The sequence below is a fragment of the Ranitomeya variabilis genome, chromosome 2 (genome assembly GCF_051348905.1).
Source record: "Ranitomeya variabilis isolate aRanVar5 chromosome 2, aRanVar5.hap1, whole genome shotgun sequence".
NCBI classification, from domain to species: Eukaryota; Metazoa; Chordata; class Amphibia; order Anura; family Dendrobatidae; genus Ranitomeya; species Ranitomeya variabilis.
In genome coordinates, this window is record NC_135233.1 from 999,156,153 (window position 1) to 999,174,195 (window position 18,043).

The following is an 18,043-nucleotide window of genomic DNA, read 5'->3' on the forward strand; positions in this document are numbered from 1 at the left end:
TGTGCCCAGCACCATTAGTATTATTTAAAGGAGCTGGGTTCACAAAAGTATCAAAGATTTTTTCAAACTTTCAGCAGTTGCTCATTTTATCAAATATAGAGAACAATGTACGGTACATTTCATGACATCACGCTAATGCATCTGAGAGTGTCTGCTTCTGAGGAAAAATGCAGCATATGGATTGCCATATATCCAGATATGACTGAGGTATCATCTGAGTGTCCTTCTATATGTGCAGTGGTTTATTCCCACACTTTAAAAATATCCTTAGATTAATTGGCTTACTAAGGAATTGGAATTGTATTAAGAGAGCGAAATTAGAATACAATGGGAACATTGATTGATGTGAGTGTATTCTCTATAAACTGTAAATCTAGGCAAACATGTTAAGGTCAGGTGATTCAAATTGTCACTCTTATGTAGAGATGAGCGAACCCGAACAGTAGATTTCGCCATCCGTACCGAACACCTACTGTTTGGGGACGGACACCGAACATGGACTTAATCAGGTAGTCCGTGTTACTGTTCGGGTTCAGCCCCCTTACCACCGGTCAGACAGCCACAGTTCCCACGCTGTCAAATGACAGTATGAGCCCGCAGCTGTTATCGGAGGTAAAAACTTTACCTCTGGTCATTGGCGTCAGCTGATGGGACTACTGCTCTCATCAGCCTAAGCCTGGTGCCGCTAATAACAGCGAGAGCAGGCGGCGGCTGATGGGAGTGTTTCTTAGCCAGCACCTGCACTCTAAATAAATAGTAATAAAAAAACCGAAAATTTGTGAGTTCCCCTGTATTTTTGATAACCAACAAGGCAAAACTGACAGCTGGTGGCTGCAACCTTCAGCTGTCAGCGTTAGCAAGATTGGTTATCAAGAATAGAGGGGTCCCCACGCTGTTTTTTAAAATGATTTAAATAAATAATTTAAAAAAACGACGTGGAGTCCCCCTTATTTTTTACAACTAGCCTTGCTAAAGCAGACAGCTGAGGGCTTGTATTCTCAGGCTGGTAAGGGGTCATTGATAGTGGCCCCCGAGCCTATATAGCTTATTTGCTTATATAGCACTATCTTATTCCGCAGCGCTTTACATACATTATCATCACTGCCCTTAATGCCTTATTCATTATTTATTTTAATATTTATACAGCACCATTAATTCCACAATGTTTTACAGACGTCAACATCACTGTCCCCATTGGGGCTCACAATTTATATTCCTTATCAGTATGTATTTGATGTGTGGGAAAAAACCGGAGTACTCGGAGGAAACCCACCCAAACACGGGGAGAACATGCAAACTCCTTGCAGATGTTGTCCTTGGTGGGATTTGAACCCAGGACCCTAGCGCTGCAAGTTAATTTAAAAAAACAGCATGGGAACCCCTCTATTCTTGATAACCAACTTTGCTAACTCTGACAGCTGAGGGTTGCAGCCCCCAGCTGTCAGTTTTGCCTGGCCGATTATCAGTAATACAAGGGAACCCACGCCGTTTTTTTAAATTATTTATTTAGAGCTCAGGCACCGACTGATGAATGCTCCCATCAGACGTCCCAAAGACGTCTGCTCGCTGCTGACCAGTACTGGCTACAATGGCAGAAGCTGAAAAGGTAGCAATAACCCTTTGAACAGTGTCAGACTGAGTGAGACCCTGGGACCGACGCCTCCGCTGAGAAGGCTCCACTGCGGCAGGAGAAGAATGGGAGACCGCAGCAGAGATGGTTCGAGATTCCCCCTGTGCAGAGGCGGGAACTCGACCCCCAACACACGATGCAAAAATAGGGGAGGTCAGGAATTTTTAAAAGGTATTTAACTCAATTTTTTTGAACAAGCGACAGGACTAGGGATGACCCGACCCATTAATATTTGGGTTCATCGCGTTCGGCTGAACTATAGTCCAAAGTTCGGATTGGGTACCAGAACTTGACCTGTACTTTTGTGATATAAAATGGGGGTAGGGGGTTAGAAAACAAAGCAAAATGGGGGTAAAAGAAGGACAATTGCCCTGTAAACAAATATTGATAGGGAAAAAAATTTAAATAATATAGAATAAAAAAATAATAATAATCTTGAACCACGAGGCAGAGATCCATATGGAAGAGGAGGTTGAAGAGGAGGTGCATGTGACAGTATAGGTGAAAGAGGAGGACAAGTAGGTAGCCAACACTGTTTCTGTGTTTTTTGTTTTTTTTTTGTTTAGGGAAATAACTTAAAATAACAGAATAAAAAAAATAAAAATAATAAAAATCTTGAACTAGAAGGCGGAGGTCCAAGTGAAGGTGAAGGTTGAGGAGGATGTGGAGATGGCAGTGTAGGTGGAAGAGGAGGTGGCAGCCAACAATGGTATTTTTGTTGATTTTTAATTTGTGAAGGCCGCAAAACATTGGGAATGGCAAATAGAACAAACAAACTGCAGTGGAGTATAACAATGGCTGAGTGCAGCTGGTATACTTCTGTAGTCAACCAAAGGTACGGACAAGACCTGTGGGATCCACGCCTGGTTCATTTTAATGATTGTGAGCTTACCATCTTTGGCTATGGACAGGTGGAAGCACCTGTCTCTGATCACATCCCCTGTTGTGTTAAACACACGTTCCAAGAGTACACTTGTCGCAGGGCAGGCAAGCACCACCATGGATTCTAGGGCAAGCCCAGGCCATGTGTTCAATTTGGAGACTCATAAGTTAAATGGGGCAGACCCATCACTCAGACATGGAGACATGTGGACACGTACTCTTCCACCATGCTGTTGAAACACTGCCTCATGCTAATACGGACCATATGAGATGGTGGTGCCATATGTTGTGGTGTGCTGAAGGTTTACAACATTTTGGCCATACAGCTTGCACTTGACTTTTCTATTGCACTCAAGTAACGGAAGTAGGGATGGTGCATTGCCCTTGTAGTGGGGATCCAGCAGGGTGGCCACTCAGTAGTCAGCACTGGTAACAATCCGGTCAACTCGATGGTCAGTGCTCAGGAACAGCAGCATGTATTGCCTAATGTGTGCCAGGAGCCCTAGGGCTTACAGTAAGCTGTTCTCAATTGGCTGTGTATTGCCTGGGTACTCTGTATCTCTCCAGCCACTCTCCAGTGATGCATGTGAGCTGCTTTGAGTACCACCCTACTGTGAACACTGTTCCTACTCCTCCTCTTCCTGGCCGTTGTTGGTACAGGAACCCACCCTCCGAGCCATGTGTGGTTGACTGGCCTGATAATGGTGTGAATTGTCTCTATTCCTCCCACTTGTGACACCACCTCATCAATCATTGCCAGAAGCAATTCTTCAAGGCCACATAGAAGTGGGATAGTAATGCTGATGATGGCGTCATCAGCTCTGGTCATGTTGATGGAGTATTTGAAGCAGCGCAACACAGCACACACCTCCTGCATGGAGGTCTAGTCATTGGTTGTGAAGTGGTCTTATTCTGCTGAGCAACTCACCCATGCATGCTGGATCTGAAGCTATGCTATTGCCTACTGTTGCTCGCACAGTCTTTCTAGCATACGCAAGGTGGAGTGCCATGTCATGATCTCAATGGCAAGAGATCATAGCATAAGCATATATAGGAACTAGCTCTTGGAAGATGGGAACTGAGCTGACCATGAACTAAACCTAACACACAACTAGCAGTGGCCGGGTAGCATGCCTACGTTGATTCTAGATGCCCAGCACCAGCCGGAGGACTAAATAATGCTAGCAGAGGAAAATATTAGTCCTAGCTCACCTCTAGAGAAATACCCCAAAAGGAGACAGAGGCCCCCCACATGTATTGGCGGTGAATTAAGATGAAATAACAAACGTAGTATGAAAATAGGTTTAGCAAATTTGAGGTCCACTTACTACATAGCAGAAGACAGAAAGGACACTTTCATGGTCAGCTGAAAACCCTAATCAAAACACCATCCAGAAATTACTTTAAAACTCTGGCATTAACTCATAACACCAGAGTGGCAATTCCTGTTCACAAGAGCTTTCCAGACACAGTAACGAAACTACAGCTGTGAACTGGAACCAAAATGCAAAAACAAACATGGACAAGAGTCCAACTTATCTAGTAGTTGTCTAGGAGCAGGAACAAGCACAGAGAGGCTTCTGATAACATTGTTGACCGGCAAGCAACTAACAGAGCAGCAAGGTTATATAGCGACTCCCACATCTTGATGGGAACAGGTGAACAGAGAAGATGAAGACACCAGTTCAATTCCACCAGTAGCCACCGGGGGAGCCCAGAATCCAAATTCACAACAGTACCCCCCCCTCAAGGAGGGGGCACCGAACCCTCACCAGAACCACCAGGGCGATCAGGATGGGCCCTATGAAAGGCACGAACCAGATCAGAGGCATGAACATCAGATGCATTCACCCAAGAATTATCCTCCTGGCCGTATCCCTTCCACTTGACCAGATACTGGAGTCTCCGTCTGGAAACACGAGAGTCTAAGATTTTCTCCACAACGTACTCCAACTCACCCTCAACCAACACCGGAGCAGGAGGCTCAACGGAAGGCACAACCGGTACCTCATACCTGCGCAATAATGACCGATGAAAAACGTTATGAATAGAAAAGGATGCAGGGAGGTCCAAACGGAAGGAAACAGGGTTAAGAATCTCCAATATCTTATACGGGCCAATGAACCGAGGCTTAAACTTAGGAGAAGAGACCCTCATAGGGACAAAACGAGAAGACAACCACACCAAATCCCCAACACAAAGCCGAGGACCAACATGACGGTGGCGGTTGGCAAAAAGCTGAGTCTTCTCCTGGGACAACCTCAAATTGTCCACCACCTGCCCCCAGATCTGATGCAATCTCTCCACCACAGCATCCACTCCAGGACAATCCGAAGATTCCACCTGACCAGAGGAAAATCGAGGATGAAACCCCGAATTACAGAAAAACGGGGACACCAAAGTGGCAGAGCTGGCCTGATTATTGAGAGCGAACTCCGCCAATGGCAAAAAAGCAACCCAATCATCCTGGTCAGCAGACACAAAACACCTCAGATATGTCTCCAGGGTCTGATTAATCCGCTCGGTCTGGCCATTCGTCTGAGGATGGAAAGCGGACGAAAAAGATAAATCTATGCCCATCCTAGCACAGAATGCCCGCCAAAATCTAGACACGAATTGGGTCCCTCTGTCAGAAACGATATTCTCAGGAATACCATGCAAACGAACAACATTTTGAAAAAACAGAGGAACCAACTCGGAAGAAGAAGGCAACTTGGGCAGAGGAACCAAATGGACCATCTTAGAGAAACGGTCACACACCACCCAGATGACAGACATCTTCTGAGAAACAGGCAGATCTGAAATAAAATCCATCGAGATGTGCGTCCAAGGCCTCTTAGGAATAGGCAAGGGCAACAACAATCCACTAGCCCGAGAACAACAAGGCTTGGCCCGTGCACAAACGTCACAAGACTGCACAAAGCCTCGCACATCTCGTGACAGGGAAGGCCACCAGAAGGACCTTGCCACCAAATCCCTGGTACCAAAAATGCCAGGATGACCTGCCAACGCAGAAGAATGAACCTCAGAGATGACTCTACTGGTCCAATCATCAGGAACAAACAGTTTATCAGGTGGGCAACGATCAGGTCTATCCGCCTGAAACTCCTGCAAGGCCCGCCGCAGGTCTGGAGAAACGGCTGACAATACCACTCCATCCTTAAGGATACCTGTGGGCTCAGAGTTACCAGGTGAGTCAGGCTCAAAACTCCTAGAAAGGGCATCCGCCTTAACATTCTTAGAACCCGGTAGGTATGACACCACAAAATTAAACCGAGAGAAAAATAATGACCAGCGCGCCTGTCTAGGATTCAGGCGCCTGGCGGTCTCAAGATAAATCAAATTTTTGTGGTCAGTCAATACCACCACCTGATGTCTGGCCCCCTCAAGCCAATGGCGCCACTCCTCAAAAGCCCACTTCATGGCCAAAAGCTCCCGATTCCCAACATCATAATTCCGCTCAGCGGGCGAAAATTTATGGGAAAAGAAGGCACAAGGCCTCATCACGGAGCAGTCAGAACTTTTCTGCGACAACACTGCCCCAGCTCCGATCTCAGAAGCGTCGACCTCAACCTGAAAAGGTAGAGCAACATCAGGCTGACGCAACACAGGGGCAGAGGAAAAACGGCGCTTAAGCTCCCTAAAGGCCTCCACAGCATCAGGGGACCAATCAGCAACATCAGCACCCTTCTTAGTCAAATCGGTCAATGGCTTAGCAATATCCGAAAAACCAGCAATAAATCGACGATAAAAGTTAGCAAAGCCCAAAAATTTCTGAAGACTCTTAAGAGAAGAGGGCTGCGTCCAATCACAAATAGCTTGAACCTTGACAGGATCCATTTCAATGGAAGAGGGGGAAAAAATATATCCCAAAAAGGAAATCCTCTGTACCCCAAAAACACACTTAGAACCCTTCACACACAAAGAATTAGACCGCAAAACCTGAAAAACCCTCCTGACTTGCTGGACATGAGAGTCCCAGTCATCCGAAAAAATCAGAATATCATCCAGATACACAATCATAAATTTATCCAAATAATCGCGAAAAATATCATGCATAAAGGACTGGAAAACTGACGGAGCATTAGAAAGACCAAAAGGCATCACTAAATACTCAAAGTGGCCCTCGGGCGTATTAAATGCGGTTTTCCACTCATCCCCCTGCCTGATTCGCACCAAATTATACGCCCCACGAAGGTCAATCTTAGAGAACCACTTGGCCCCCTTTATGCGAGCAAACAAATCAGTCAGCAACGGCAATGGGTATTGATATTTAACAGTGATTTTATTCAAAAGCCGATAATCAATACATGGTCTCAAAGAGCCGTCTTTTTTTGACACAAAGAAAAAACCGGCTCCTAAGGGAGATGACGATGGACGAATATGTCCCTTTTCCAAGGACTCCTTTATATATTCTCGCATAGCAGCATGTTCAGGCACAGACAGATTAAATAAACGACCCTTTGGGTATTTACTACCCGGGATTAAATCTATGGCACAATCGCACTCTCGGTGCGGAGGTAACGAACCAAGCTTGGATTCTTCAAAGACGTCACGATAGTCAGACAGGAACTCAGGAATTTCAGAGGGAATAGATGATGAAATGGAAACCACAGGTACATCCCCATGAGCCCCCTTACATCCCCAGCTCAACACAGACATAGCTCTCCAGTCGAGGACTGGGTTGTGAGATTGCAGCCAAGGCAATCCTAGCACCAAATCATCATGTAGATTATACAGCACCAGAAAGCGAATAATCTCCTGGTGACCCGGATTAATACGCATAGTTACTTGTGTCCAGTATTGTGGTTTATTATTAGCCAATGGGGTGGAGTCAATCCCCTTCAGAGGAATAGGAGTCTCCAAAGGCTCTAAATCATACCCACAGCGTTTGGCAAAGGACCAATCCATAAGACTCAAAGCGGCGCCAGAGTCGACATAGGCGTCCGTGGTAATAGATGACAAAGAGCAAATCAGGGTCACAGATAGAATAAACTTAGACGGTAAGGTGCAAATGGAAACAGATTTACCAAGTTTTTTAGTGCGCTTAGAGCATGCTGATATAACATGAGTAGAATCACCACAATAGAAACACAACCCATTTTTCCGTCTAAAATTCTGCCGCTTGCTTCGGGACAGAATTCTATCACACTGCATACTCTCTGGCGATTTCTCAGTGGACACCGCCAGATGGTGCACTGGTTTGCGCTCCCGCAAACGCCTATCGATCTGAATAGCCATTGTCATGGACTCATTCAGACCCGCAGGCACAGGGAACCCCACCATAACATCCTTAATGGCATCAGAGAGACCCTCTCTGAAAGTCGCCGCCAGGGCGCACTCATTCCACTGAGTAAGCACAGACCATTTACGGAATCTTTGGCAGTAAATTTCCGCTTCATCTTGCCCCTGAGATAGGGACATCAAAGTTTTTTCTGCCTGAAGCTCCAAATGAGGTTCGTCATAAAGCAACCCCAAGGCCAGAAAAAACGCATCCACATTGAGCAACGCAGGATCCCCTGGTGTCAATGAAAAAGCCCAGTCTTGAGGGTCGCCCCGGAGCAAGGAAATCACAATCCTGACCTGCTGTGCAGGGTCTCCGGCAGAGCGAGATTTCAGGGACAAAAATAATTTGCAATTATTTCGAAAATTCTGAAACCCAGATCTATTCCCCGAGAAAAATTCCGGCAAAGGAATTCTCGGCTCAGATACAGGTGCATGACAAACAAAATCTTGCAAATTTTGTACCTTCGTGGCGAGATTATTCAAACCTGCAGTTAAACTCTGAAGATCCATTACAAACAGGTGGACACAGAGCCATTCAAAGGAGAGAAAAAAAAAAAAAAAAAAAATTTCAGCAGACTACTTATTTCTCTCCTTTCTCAGCCAAGGATTTTAACCCTTTAGTGGGCCGGTCAAACTATCATGATCTCAATGGCAAGAGATCATAGCATAAGCATATATAGGAACTAGCTCTTGGAAGATGGGAACTGAGCTGACCATGAACTAAACCTAACACACAACTAGCAGTGGCCGGGTAGCATGCCTACGTTGATTCTAGATGCCCAGCACCAGCCGGAGGACTAAATAATGCTAGCAGAGGAAAATATTAGTCCTAGCTCACCTCTAGAGAAATACCCCAAAAGGAGACAGAGGCCCCCCACATGTATTGGCGGTGAATTAAGATGAAATAACAAACGTAGTATGAAAATAGGTTTAGCAAATTTGAGGTCCACTTACTACATAGCAGAAGACAGAAAGGACACTTTCATGGTCAGCTGAAAACCCTAATCAAAACACCATCCAGAAATTACTTTAAAACTCTGGCATTAACTCATAACACCAGAGTGGCAATTCCTGTTCACAAGAGCTTTCCAGACACAGTAACGAAACTACAGCTGTGAACTGGAACCAAAATGCAAAAACAAACATGGACAAGAGTCCAACTTATCTAGTAGTTGTCTAGGAGCAGGAACAAGCACAGAGAGGCTTCTGATAACATTGTTGACCGGCAAGCAACTAACAGAGCAGCAAGGTTATATAGCGACTCCCACATCTTGATGGGAACAGGTGAACAGAGAAGATGAAGACACCAGTTCAATTCCACCAGTAGCCACCGGGGGAGCCCAGAATCCAAATTCACAACAGTGCCACCTTGATGGTATGTCATATATGAGGCAGTGAGCGGGAAGGCAGAAGTGACACTGCAGCGCAGACACGCGAGCAGCAGGGTGAGAACGCCGAAAACGAACACAGACGGCCCGCGCTTCCTGCAGCAGCTCTGACATATGTGAGTAATTTTAAGGAAGCTCTGCACCACCAAATTCAGCATGTATGCCAGGCAAGGGATGTGCGTCAAACTGGCTAAGCCCAGAGATGCTACAATATTTTGCCCGTTGTTGCACACCACCAGACCGGGCTTGAAGTTCAGTGACACCAACCACTCATCTGTCTGTTGTTTGATCCCCATCCACAGCTCCTGTGTGGTATGGAATCTTTCTCCCAAAGAGATGAGGTTCAGAACAGGCTGCTATCATTTTCCCCTCGCTGTCCTGAAGTTGGTGGTGTAGATGTTATGCTAACCAGATGAGGAGGCGGTGTAAGTAGGAAGAGGAGGCAACCTGGATAAGGAAATGTCCAGCAATCCTCGGTTGTAGTGGGACATATGCCAGAACATCTTCCGCCTCAGGTCCAGCCACCTCTACATTTGCCCAGTGGGCAGTTAGCGAGATATAATGTTTCTGGATGTGCCACTGATGGCTTTGCACAGTGCACACCTTATTTTTTTCTCAACATGTTTGTGCAGGACAATAATGGCCCTTCTGAAAAAGTAGTGGTGGCTGAGAAGCCCGTATTGTGGGACAGCCACCTCCACCAGTTTTTTAAAAACTGTCTGTCTCCACCAGCCAAAATGGCAGAATTTCAAAGGCCAGGGATTTTGAAATGCTGTCATTCAAGACCAGTACACATGGGTGGGTAAGGTAGTACCTTCTTTTTCTCTCCAGTGTTTGGGGGATGGACAGCTGAGTGCTTCCATGGGACGGGATGGAGAAGCTCGCTGACACTGATGATGATGGTCTTCTCTCTGTGGAGAACCAGGTGGCCCTGTTGCCCATCAAAAGGAGGAAGAGGCCGAGATCACAGCAGAAGAGGAAGCAGGAAGATCCTCAGATCTGAAGAAATGTAAAATCTTTAATCTGAAGATGGAGATGGCTGAGACCGTATGGAAAGGTCAAGGGTGAATGCCCACAGTCAAGTAGCACCATCATCAAGCACTTCCACGTCTTTGTCCCAGTGCAGCCTTCAGTTGTCCATACCCCAGTCATTAGAACACAAGCAGAGATATGCAGCCAATGCTCCACAGGCCACAGTACAAAATTAACACATTTCTCATCTGCTTGCACTCGAAATGTTGCCTTTCAGGCTCTTGGAGATCGAAGTTTTCCGCAACCTGATGGCAGCGGCCATCCCAAGTTACTCGGTCCCCAGCCACCACTATTTCTCCCGGAGTTCAGTCCTGGCATTACACAAGCACGTGTCCCACAACATCACCCATGCCCTCGACAATGCTGTTACTGGGAAAGTCCACCTAACCACAGACACGTGGACAAGTGCTTGTGGGCAGGGATGGTACATCTCACTGATGGCACACTGGGTTAACATAGTGTAAGCCGGGAGGCAGTCAGACCTGGGGATAGAACACGTCCTCCCGATGCCAAGGATTGTGGGCCCTACATCAATCGGGGTTGTCCCCACAGTCTACAGTTCCTGCACCTCCTCCTCCTCTTCAGCCTCCATTTATGAAATGAGCATATCAGTCACAAGCTGGAAGCACTGCAGCACTGCCCCAGCCAAGTGGCAACAGGCTGTGTGTGTTGAAGCTAATCTGCTTAGGTGACAACCTGCACAATGCTGAAGAGTTGTGGACAGCTCTGAAAGAGCAGTCAGATTTGTGGCTGACACCACTGAACCTACAGCCAGGCATGGTCATGTGTGACAATGGCCGGAACCTGGTGGTGGCTCTGAAGCGAGGTGAGCTCACACACATACCATACCTGGCCCATGTGCTTAACCTCGTCATTCAATGGCTTCTCAAAAGCTACCAAGAGCCCCTGGATCTTCTTGTGAATGTACACCACCTGTATGCCCATTTTAGAAAGTCAGCTACAGCTTCAGCTGCCCTTGCCATGCTTCAGCAGCGTTTGCAGCTTCTGTCTCACTGACTGTTTGTGATGTCCCCACATGTTGGAATTCTACACTGTATAGGTTGGAAAGGATTTATGAGCAGAAGAGGGCAGTTGTTGACTACCAGCATCAACAAGGCCGTCGTTATTCAGTTCAGACTCCACACATAAGACCTCAGGAGTGGACATGGATGTCACACATATGTACCATCCTACAAAACTTTGAGGACTTCACCAAGATGGTGAGCGGCAATGATGCCATAATTAGCATCACCATCTTACTTCTTGGCATTCTGGAAAGCTCACTGCTCACAATGAAAGAGGATGCATTGCAGGCAGAGCACGAGGACATGGAGGAAGGAACCATACAGGGTGATTACACACAGCCCAGCCTCATCTCATCCCAACGTGGATTGGTTGAGAATGAGGAAGAGGAGACGGAGGAAGAACAGGAGCTACTTTCATGCCCTACAGATATTACTACAAGCACAACTGTCATACCATCTGTGCAGCGTGGATGGCCTGAGGACAGGGAGGAGATGGGGGGCATGTATGAGGAAACAGTTTTGGGGGATGGGTGCATTCACAATATGGTGATTGGGAGAGATAGGTGCAGACACAGTATGGGGAGTGGGGGTGATGGTTGCAGACATAGTATGGGAAGTTATAGGTATTTATGAGGTGACAGTATGATTAGCAGGGAGGATGTGAGAGAAGACAGCATGTGGAGGCAACGGGAAATGTATGAGGAGACTATTGAGGGGAATAATGTGAGGAGACAGCATGAGGGGGAGTGTGAGTGGGCACAGAATAAAGACTGAATAGTGTGGCGTGGTAGCATGGGGAAAAGTGTAAGGTTACAGCCATGGAGGGGGAGTGTTATGACCCCAGTGGACAGGGTCTCAGAGGAACGTGTAAGTCTGCAAGATACACAAATCCAGCTCATAGGGCTGTGGTAACTGGGTTGACCAAATAGCTACTCCTAACGCCAACACTAGAAGTAGCCGGGGATCATGCCTACGGTGATCGCTAGATGACTCGCGCCAGCCGGAGAATCTAACTACCCCTAGGAGAAGAAAACAAAGACCTCTCTTGCCTCCAGAGAAAGGGACCCCAAAGCAAGATACAAGCCCCCCACAAATAATAACGGTGAGGTAAGAGGAAATGACAAACACAGAAATGAACCAGGTTCAGCAAAGAGAGGCCAGCTTACTAATAGCAGAATAAAGCAAGATAACTTATCTGGTCAACAAAAACCCTATAAAAATCCACGCTGGAGATTCAAGAACCCCCGAACCGTCTAACGGTCCGGGGGGAGAACACCAGCCCCCTAGAGCTTCCAGCAAAGGTCAGGATGCAGATAGGAACAAGCTGGACAAAAATACCAAACAAAAAAAAAGCAAAGAAGCAGACTTAGCTTGAAAAACAGGAACCAGGATCAGAGGACAAGAGCACAACAGATTAGCTCTGATTTCAACGATGCCAGGCATTGAACTGAAGGTCCAGGGAGCTTATATAGCAACGCCCCTGAACTAACGGCCCAGGTGAGGATATAGGAAAAGACAGACGCTCCAGAGTCAAATCACTAATGACCACTAGAGGGAGCAAAAAGCAAAATCACAACAGTACCCCCCCCTTAGTGAGGGGTCACCGAACCCTCACCACGACCACCAGGGCGATCAGGATGAGCGGCGTGAAAGGCACGAACTAAATCGGCCGCATGAACATCAGAGGCGACCACCCAGGAATTATCTTCCTGACCATAGCCCTTCCACTTGACCAGGTACTGAAGCCTCCGCCTGGAGAGACGAGAATCCAAGATCTTCTCCACCACGTACTCCAACTCGCCCTCAACCAACACCGGAGCAGGAGGCTCAGCAGAAGGAACCACAGGCACAACGTACCGCCGCAACAAGGACCTATGAAACACGTTGTGGATAGCAAACGACACAGGAAGATCCAGGCGAAAGGACACAGGATTAAGAATTTCCAATATCTTGTAAGGACCAATAAAACGAGGTTTAAATTTGGGAGAGGAAACCTTCATAGGAACAAAGCGGGAAGAAAGCCACACCAAATCCCCAACACGTAGTCGGGGACCCACACCGCGGCGGCGGTTGGCAAAGCGCTGAGCCCTCTCCTGTGACAACTTCAAGTTGTCCACCACAAGATTCCAGATCCGCTGCAACCTATCCACCACAGAATCCACCCCAGGGCAGTCAGAAGGTTCCACATGACCCGAAGAAAAACGAGGGTGGAAACCAGAGTTGCAGAAAAACGGCGAAACCAAGGTGGCGGAACTAGCCCGATTATTAAGGGCAAACTCAGCTAACGACAAGAAGGTCACCCAATCGTCCTGATCAGCAGAGACAAAACACCTCAAATAAGCCTCCAAAGTCTGATTAGTTCGCTCCGTCTGTCCATTAGTCTGAGGATGGAAAGCAGACGAAAACGACAAGTCAATGCCCATCCTACTACAAAAGGATCGCCAGAATCTGGAAACGAACTGGGATCCTCTGTCTGACACAATATTCTCAGGGATGCCGTGCAACCGAACCACGTTCTGGAAAAACACAGGAACCAGATCGGAAGAGGAAGGCAGTTTAGGCAAAGGAACCAAATGGACCATCTTGGAGAAGCGATCACATATCACCCAGATAACAGACATGCCCTGAGACACCGGAAGATCAGAAATGAAATCCATGGAGATATGTGTCCAAGGTCTCTTAGGGACAGGCAAGGGCAAGAGCAACCCGCTGGCACGAGAACAGCAAGGCTTAGCTCGAGCACAAGTCCCACAGGACTGTACAAATGACCGCACATCCCTAGACAAGGAAGGCCACCAAAAGGATCTGGCCACCAGATCTCTGGTGCCAAAAATTCCTGGGTGACCTGCCAACACCGAGGAATGAACCTCGGAAATGACTCTGCTGGTCCACTTATCAGGCACAAACAGTCTGTCAGGTGGACAAGAATCAGGCCTATCAGCCTGAAATCTCTGCAACACACGTCGCAGATCTGGAGAAATAGCTGACAAGATAATACCATCCTTAAGAATACCAACAGGTTCAGCGACTCCAGGAGCATCAGGCACAAAGCTCCTGGAAAGAGCATCGGCCTTCACATTCTTTGAACCTGGTAAATACGAGACAACAAAGTCAAAACGGGAGAAAAACAATGACCAGCGGGCCTGTCTAGGATTCAGGCGTTTAGCAGACTCGAGATACATCAGATTTTTGTGATCAGTCAAGACCACCACACGATGCTTAGCACCCTCGAGCCAATGACGCCACTCCTCAAATGCCCATTTCATGGCCAACAACTCCCGATTGCCCACATCATAATTTCGCTCCGCAGGCGAAAACTTCCTAGAGAAAAAGGCGCAAGGTCTCATAACAGAGCAACCAGGGCCTCTCTGCGACAAAACGGCCCCTGCTCCAATCTCTGAAGCATCCACCTCAACTTGAAAGGGAAGTGAGACATCAGGCTGGCACAAAACAGGCGCCGAAGTAAACCGACGTTTCAACTCCTGGAAAGCCTCCACGGCAGCAGGAGCCCAATTAACCACATCGGAGCCCTTCTTGGTCATATCCGTCAAAGGTTTCACAATGCTAGAAAAGTTAGCGATAAAACGACGGTAGAAGTTAGCGAAACCCAAGAACTTCTGAAGACTCTTAACTGACGAGGGCTGAGTCCAATCAAGAATAGCTCGGACCTTGACTGGGTCCATCTCCACAGCAGAAGGGGAAAAAATGAACCCCAAAAAGGGAACCTTCTGTACACCAAAAAGACACTTTGAGCCCTTGACAAACAAAGAATTTTCACGCAAAATTTTAAAGACCATCCTGACCTGCTCCACATGCGAGTCCCAATTATCAGAAAAAACCAGAATATCATCCAGATAAACGATCAGAAATTTATCCAGATAGTTCCGGAAAATGTCATGCATAAAGGACTGAAAAACTGAAGGGGCATTAGAGAGCCCAAAAGGCATCACCAAGTACTCAAAATGACCTTCGGGCGTATTGAATGCGGTTTTCCATTCATCCCCTTGCTTAATGCGCACAAGGTTGTACGCACCACGAAGGTCTATCTTGGTAAACCACTTGGCACCTTTAATCCGGGCAAACAAGTCAGACAACAGCGGCAAAGGATATTGAAATTTGACAGTGATCTTATTTAAAAGCCGATAGTCAATACAAGGCCTCAAAGATCCGTCCTTTTTAGCCACAAAAAAGAATCCCGCACCAAGAGGGGAAGAAGACGGACGGATGTGTCCTTTCTCCAGAGACTCCTTGATATATGAACGCATAGCGGTATGTTCAGGTATCGACAGATTAAACAGTCTTCCCTTAGGAAACTTACTGCCTGGAATCAAATCTATTGCACAGTCACATTCCCTATGAGGAGGCAATGCACTGGACCTGGACTCGCTAAAGACATCCTGATAATCAGACAAGTACTCCGGAACTTCCGAAGGCGTAGAAGAAGCAATAGACACAGGCAGGGAATCCTCATGAATACCACGACAGCCCCAACTAGACACTGACATAGCCTTCCAGTCAAGGACTGGATTATGGGTCTGTAACCATGGCAGCCCCAAAACAACCAAATCATGCATTTTATGTAGAACGAGAAAACGTATCACCTCGCGGTGTTCAGGAGTCATGCACATGGTAACCTGTGTCCAATACTGCGGCTTATTTTCTGCCAATGGCGTAGCATCAATACCCCTAAGAGGGATAGGATTTTCTAATGGTTCAAGAATAAAACCACAGCGCTTAGCAAATGAGAGATCCATAAGACTCAGGGCAGCACCTGAATCTACAAACGCCATGACAGGATAAGATGACAGAGAGCAAATCAAAGTTACAGACAGAATAAACTTAGGATGCAAATTACCAACGGTGACAGGACTAACAACCTTAGATATACGTTTAGAGCATGCTGAGATAACATGTGTAGAATCACCACAGTAGTAGCACAAGCCATTCCGGCGTCTATGAATTTTCCTCTCATTTCTAGTCAGGATTCTATCACATTGCATCAAATCAGGTGTCCGTTCAGACAACACCATGAGGGAATTTGCGGTTTTTCTATCACATTGCATCACATCAGGTGTCTGTTCAGACAACAACATGAGGGAATTTGCGGTTTTGCGCTCCCGCAACCGCCGGTCAATTTGAATAGCCAGGGACATGGTATCATTCAGACCTGTGGGAATGGGAAAACCCACCATAACATTCTTAATGGCCTCAGAAAGGCCATTTCTAAAATTAGCGGCCAGTGCACACTCGTTCCAATGTGTCAGCACGGACCATTTCCGAAATTTTTGGCAATACACCTCTGCCTCATCCTGGCCCTGAGACATAGCCAGCAAGGCTTTCTCTGCCTGAATCTCAAGATTGGGTTCCTCATAAAGTAAACCGAGCGCCAGAAAAAACGCATCAATATCAGCCAATGCCGGATCTCCTGGCGCCAACGAAAAAGCCCAATCCTGAGGGTCACCCCGTAAGAATGAAATAACAATTTTTACTTGTTGAGCAGAGTCTCCAGACGAACAAGGTTTCAGGGACAAAAATAATTTACAATTATTCCTGAAATTCCTAAACTTAAATCGTTCTCCTGAAAACAGTTCAGGAATCGGAATCTTGGGTTCAGACCTAGGATTTCTGGTAACATAATCTTGTATACCCTGCACACGAGCGGCAAGCTGGTCCACACTTGTAATCAAGGTCTGGACATTCATGTCTGCAGCAAGCTTAAGCCACTCTGAGGTAAAGGGGAAAAGAAAAAAAAAAATGAGAGAGGGAAAAAAAAAACTCAAAATTTTCTTTCTTATAATCCCACTTCTGCAATGCATTAAACATTTAATACTGGCCTGGCATACTGTTATGACCCCAGTGGACAGGGTCTCAGAGGAACGTGTAAGTCTGCAAGATACACAAATCCAGCTCATAGGGCTGTGGTAACTGGGTTGACCAAATAGCTACTCCTAACGCCAACACTAGAAGTAGCCGGGGATCATGCCTACGGTGATCGCTAGATGACTCGCGCCAGCCGGAGAATCTAACTACCCCTAGGAGAAGAAAACAAAGACCTCTCTTGCCTCCAGAGAAAGGGACCCCAAAGCAAGATACAAGCCCCCCACAAATAATAACGGTGAGGTAAGAGGAAATGACAAACACAGAAATGAACCAGGTTCAGCAAAGAGAGGCCAGCTTACTAATAGCAGAATAAAGCAAGATAACTTATCTGGTCAACAAAAACCCTATAAAAATCCACGCTGGAGATTCAAGAACCCCCGAACCGTCTAACGGTCCGGGGGGAGAACACCAGCCCCCTAGAGCTTCCAGCAAAGGTCAGGATGCAGATAGGAACAAGCTGGACAAAAATACCAAACAAAAAAAAAGCAAAGAAGCAGACTTAGCTTGAAAAACAGGAACCAGGATCAGAGGACAAGAGCACAACAGATTAGCTCTGATTTCAACGATGCCAGGCATTGAACTGAAGGTCCAGGGAGCTTATATAGCAACGCCCCTGAACTAACGGCCCAGGTGAGGATATAGGAAAAGACAGACGCTCCAGAGTCAAATCACTAATGACCACTAGAGGGAGCAAAAAGCAAAATCACAACAGGGGAGTGTGGTGAGGGGCCACAGTATAGAGACTGGGCCCTATAGGGGGTATATAGAGTGAAGAGGAACCCCAATATAGAAAGGAGAGGGCCGTGTGGAGGGCATGTACGATAAGTGAGGCAGACAATCTAGTGAGGCCCAATTATTTATTCAGCGGTTCAGCATACGGCAGATATTTTTATTCGGGAGCATTATAACGACACTGCTAT